Genomic DNA, 6,633 nt, shown 5'->3' with positions numbered 1-6,633 from the left:
CCCCCCCATGGTTGTTAACAGAAAGAGCAATCTTACCTTCCAGAATGAATATGAAGCTTAGTTTAACTGCTAGTTTTGTAGATAATTATTTATATATAAGAAATAAATTTTATTAACAAATAAAGATAAGTTAAGTAGGTGAAATGTAGGCGTTTTGATAATTCATGTTTTATTCGTTTTTTCGCCTCTAAACATAAATAAGACAATTCAGTTTTTTTTATTGAATAAAATAATCATTTTACCTGACGTTTCTCGAACTGGTGTTGTTGCTGTAGTGGCGTCACAATTCATGTCTTCAGAGGACAGATCCAGTAACAATACATCTGTCAGATTACTCGGAGTTGAACATCTCGGTTCTATTACATACTCATATTTCAATTTCAAGTTCCTTGATTTGGAAAATCTGACAAAATCGGCTAAGATGCAGTCACAGTGTAGAGGATTCCTTTCCACTGACCTTTAAGAAATAAAACTATCATAGTTTTAATGTGTGATATCTCATTCAATTCTGATATCTAGATAAAGTGATAAAAATTCCATAAATCAAATCTAAAAATAATATTTCATAATCAACTAAGACCAAATTGCATATTTAAACTATATTAAAGCATTTTCCATATTACCAAAATTAAATTATCTAAAAATTCTCTGCATACTTACAGTGTCTTTAATTTTGGAAGTCCCAGGAACATGCCTTTGTCTAATGTCGTTATGTTATTTCTATAGATGTACCTACATAGTAACACATACATTTTTTAACCAGATGATCAACGTTCACTATTCATGAAATAATGTTGAATGAAGTTTACATGGATGAACAACAGATGTGAGTGAACTTCAGATAAATATTTCATTGTTTTTCAATGTCTTTGAAAATTGTACCTTCCATCAGAATTCATCTTTCTCTGAGTACACTTCAAACGTAAAAGGACTAACTTCTTATCATGAAGGATATGGCGATAACGAACAGTATTCAATATCAAAGTCCATAAAACAATACAAAAAAGGAGCAGAGCAAACAGAGCCACAACCGCCGTGTGCACCTTGTAATTATTGGGTAATAACGGAAAAGTCCGTCGTCAATGCAGTATATAAATAACGCACTAACAATCAGTATGAAATACTTCAGTCAGCATTTGATTCAATGATAAATTATATTTGCTCACAAGGTAATTGTATCAACCATAGAACTTACGAAATGATTACTTTAAACGAGACTGCTGATACTATTGCTTCATCATCTTGTTTGTCAATAATTTACATCGTTTTAGAAATTGTTCATACGTAGAGCATGTTCTTGCAAATCGAATCAACTGAGATATATAAACTCCGTATGCAGCTGATGAAATTATATTGCTGCACAAGTAAGGGAAGTTGACGATAAAAAAGTTAGTCATCACGTTTATCATAAAGCTTGGATGTTAGATTACCATTCACATCTTTTTCGAGTTAAATATATATTAAGTATTAAACAGATGTGTCAGCCTCTGTGGTATCCTTTATCTCAAGCTCACCAGGATATTTTTATCGACATAAGAATGGATATTACAATTGTTGTTTGAGAATATCTCGTCGATATATCTGAATGTCGAGTTTAAGGCCACAGCAAGTGTTTTCTTTTCAAGTATAAGATTTTGCACAAATTATGCGTCATATGAATAAAAAAAGGTCTGCTTATAACGGGGGGGGGGGGGGCAAATGGTAACTATGGAAATTCCGATAGATTGTTGGAAGACCTGGTCTTTAAAAACCGCAAAGATATTGTCAATCAGAAGCTCAAGCATCTTTTTTATGACAACTTCATTGCACTTGTGTGTGGAATCAGAATGTATAGGACACAATTTTTATAATACTCAAAGCAGGAGATATAACTGTTAAGGTGATATTAAATATAATGCATGTATATAGTATGACTGTTATAAGGTGATATTAAATATAGTGCATTTATATATTAATAAATATGTAAATTTTTATCACTTAAAAACATGCAAACACTCTATTTTTACATGGATTACATTATTTATATTTATGATCATTTAATTAAAAAAAATGATGAATTAAAACATATTCATTTCATTATATGAACATAACAGTTGAAATGATTTCGAAATAATTTTTAGGATGAATGTAAAAGAATACAAAGATTTCAAACAAAAAAAATAATAATAACAATATCTTAACTATATCTTTCGCTCTTGAATGATCAGATTCCAAGAGAACACGGGCAAGGCTGTTTCACGTATTTGAAAAAGATAAGAAATCAATATAAAAATATATTCTGTTCAGATACCACACACACGTTATTTTGTCGAATAAAAAAAACATCTTTTTTTAAAAGGAGTATATGAAAAAAAATAGAGGATACTCAATGTTTTGTAGTTGAATATGGAATTTATTTCACATTAAGTGGGACAGGATTTTTTTTTATATATTTTCACGAGTGCAAAGCACGAAAAACCCAGATACCTCTGTTGCAACCACTATTGAAATAACGACCACTATAGAAATAATTATATCAATAATGGTTGAGAGTGCATTTCAATAGCAAACATAGTTAGAAACCACTATTTAAATACGACCACTATTGAAATAATTATATCAATAGTGGTTGAGAGTGCATTTCAATAGCAAACATAGCTAGTAACCACTATTGAAATACAACCACTATTGAAATAGTTATATCAATAGTGGTAAAGAGTGCATTTCAATAGCAAACATAGTTAGTTACCACTATTGAAATACAACCACTATTGAAGTCATTATATCAATAGTGGTTGAGAGTGCATTTCAATAACAGACATAGTTAGTAACCATTTTTGAAATACGACCTATTGAAAAAATTATTTCAGTGGTTGGTGAGAGTGCATTTCGATATAATAACCGTAGGTTTCAACCACTATTGAAATACGACCAGTATTTAAAGAAAAGTTTCACTGCGTAATTTTTAATTTTTTATCCAAAATTTACAAAAATTGTATTTTGAGTGAAAAATATATAGATGAATAATCAAAGTGTATAAATTAATAAGGATGGTTTTAGTGAGGCAGAATTTTGAACATTAAAGAAGGTTTACAATTTCATTATATTCTAGAAATTTATTCTTTGCATCATTTTCAATAAAATCAGACCAAAAAAATATACTAATCCAGGCATACATATTTGGTTTGTATCATCTGTCCTTAGATGAAGATTTAGATAGATATTGAAATAATAATTTCAAAAGTGATTTATATAATTATTTTGATTGTTGCTGATAATACTTCAAAACTAAAATTTTAATTAAATCCATATCTTTATTTCAAAAAGTGAACATTATTTCAATTATTATTTCAATAGTGGTTGCAACCTATGTTTGCTATTGAAGTGCACTCTTAACCACTATTGAAATAATTATTTCAATAGCGGTCGTATTTCAATAGTGGTCACTTATTATGTTTGCTATTGAAGTGCACTCTTAACCACTATTGATATAATTATTTCAATAGTGGTTGTATTTTAATAGTGGTTACTAGTTATGTTTGATATTGAAATGCACTCTTTACCACTATTGATATAATTATTTCAAAAGTGGTTGTATTTCAATAGTGGTTTCTAACTATGTTTGCTATTGAAATGCACTCTCAACCACTATTGATATAATTATTTCAATAGTGGTCGTTATTTCAATATTGGTTGCAACATACCTCTTTAAATTGGAAAGATATGGTTTTTTTATATAAAAGATAAATGACTTAGGAAAGAATATTTCGAAAAGGAAATTAATGTTTCGAATAAGATGATTGAAATAATCACAAATCGTTCAGTGTTCGCTTATTGTTCCATTCACTTTGTGTTCACCTTGCATTCAGCGTTCACCCATCGTTCAGTTTTCATTGTCATTCGGAACACCGAAGTAAAAGGACTTATCTTTTTGTAGGTATCTATTTACAGGTTTTTAATTTAATATCTAACATATCGTGTTTGGAGAATCATTTTTTCATGGGGGAAATATCTACGATATATATATTAATTATTCTAACATAGCTATTAGGTTATTCAATAAATTTCTCATGTAAATAGATATTGTTTCCAGTACATTATGTTCCTTTGTAGGTACTGAAATGTTGAATTTAACTAAGGGAAACGTACAAATCCTGCAACATTTTGTGCTGTTTTCTTAAAGACAACAAATCATTAATGGAGAAATAATTATCCAAGTAAAATATTATGCAGAAAAATTACGAAAATATTTATTTCTAACACGTTTTCTTTCAACTACAGAAAATATGATAGAACTAGTTCCGAAAGTTATACATAGTACTGCAGATATCCTGTTTAGTTATTATTTTTGGAGTGAATTAAATAGATCGATTAAATAAAGGATATATTTATTTAGAATGTAATGTACTGAAGAATTTCGTTTACTATAATGTATAAAGTCTATAGTTATAGCAAAGATTAATTTTTTTTCGCCGTAACTTTCTATATTTGCCGTTAAAACGTTTAATACCCCCCCCCACCTTTCCCCCGTAATAAATCGGATACGTAGCTAGTACTGTATTTCTAGGACATCTTAAATAACATTCTTAAAAAAGTTAAGGTCTGTTTTAAAACAAAAATTTTATTCTCAAAGCCTGCATCTAAATGAGTCAAAAATAAGAGTAGTTCAAAATGTACACGTGTCGGCGGTGGTATTTGATATTGGCAGAGAATATGTTTCAAATTCAATTGATGTATTTTATTTATTTATTTATTTATTTTTTATTCAGATGTCAGAATCATATACAGTGAAACTTCTCCAAACCGGCCCACTGGAAACCGGTTCTCCCTGAACATCGGCCAAATTTTTTAGTCCCGGTCGAATTTTTTTACATTTCTTTACACATAAAATCTCATAAAACCGGCCACCCCTGAAAACCGGACACCGGCCACTTTTCCAAGAACAAAAGTTAAAAAAACATTGGAAAGAGCCATAGCTGCCTTACCGACAACTCGGCCTACACAAGTATTTAAAAGTAAATCACCTGTTACTATTTATAGATACATGTACATTTTCAAATCACAATCTATCCACATGTATCTAATCATTTGTGAACCAGTGTTATATTTTCATTGTTGCAAGTTTGTTGCAAGACAGTAATTTTACTTGTTCAATACTCTTATTCTAAACAAGATTGTTTGAAAATTAAAAAAAAAAGTTTATCAGCTATGACTTTGATTCATTAAAATAGTTTAAGACTGTTTTTCCCTTAAGATACTTTCAATGTGTAGTGTTGTATATATCTCTTTTAAAAATTATTTATACTTGTATGTATTTTAAAATAATAAAAGAAAACACAGGAAAATCCACACAGAGAAAAAAAATCGTTATTAAGTGACACGCATTGTGAGACTCGAACTCATGATCATTATGTCTTCATTCCAGCAACCATACCACTATGCCACGAAGTCTTGGTTATCGAATCGCTAAAATTAAGACAGATTGTTGAATTTTGAAATAATTTTAGAAGAAAAATGAAATACGTATTTTCAACATTTTCAATATGAAGACCACCTTTAACCAAAATTATCTAAACGTAATAAAGTTCAGTCATATCCAAATAAAATTATTCAGAAGTTGTTTTTCTGGTTAAGGGTGGTCTTTTCCTAGAGTTTTCATTGTTTAGTTGGGTACCTCAGTATTTACTGTACTCTCCATATAAACTGAACGATTTTTATAACTATCACAAGAGGAAAATGTTAATAATTGAGTATTATTTTTCGGTGAGTTGCTTTAAGGCATGTATAAACTAACATTGTATGACACAATTTTGGTTAAACAACGTATTTAAAATATCACTACTAGTGTAGGCGTAAGTGACTATCAAATGCGCTATGGCTCTTTCCCCTCATCATACCGGCCACTTTTTGATTGCAAGAAATTAATTGTCATTGGCCGGAGGGGTAAAAAGGACCGGCCGGAGGTGTGAAAAATAGCCTACCCTCCAGAAGTCAGAGGAGTGAAAAACTGAATATGGTTTCATAGGGTTTTCTATTGTTTAACGATCTAGAAGGGGTAATCATCTTGCCAGACTACGTAAATGGCCGTTCTTAGTTGTGTACATAATTATGATTAAAAAAATTAAACTTGAATTAATAAAATATCAAGCAACTAATAAATTTAAATCACAGAATGAATCAACAAATTATCGCACGCCATATTGCATCATCTTTTTAAATACACCTAAGCGGCCTTAAAATTTTTTATAGATACATAATGCTAAGAAAAAAAATACTAGTAAAATGTTTACGTAAATATAATTTTTTTAATTAAAATAAAAGAAGTATTGCTCAGAAATGTTATAATTTACTTAAATTTCACTGAGGTAAATTTCACTGAGGTACAATTGTTTTAATGACGTAAGCGATACATAGATAAATGCAGTATATACTGTATAGAATTCAGGTAAAGGATCCTGGTTTATTTCTTCGCATATGGTTAATAAAGTAACTTTCCATGTATTTTTCTCTTCTATTTTTTAACTTCTTTCTATATTAATCAACATGTATGACGAATTTATCCTCAATAATAATAATAATCTATTTTTTGACCTTATAAGAATACATTACGTGTCTGCCGATAATTAATAACATGTTGACGGATAATTATTACAG

The sequence above is a fragment of the Saccostrea cucullata genome, unplaced genomic scaffold (genome assembly GCF_032062105.1).
Source record: "Saccostrea cucullata isolate Sc308-1 unplaced genomic scaffold, CSIRO_AGI_Scuc_v1 ctg1591, whole genome shotgun sequence".
Lineage (NCBI taxonomy): Eukaryota > Metazoa > Mollusca > Bivalvia > Ostreida > Ostreidae > Saccostrea > Saccostrea cuccullata.
The sequence above is the reverse complement of the archived record's forward strand: the minus strand, read 5'-3'. Positions refer to the sequence as shown.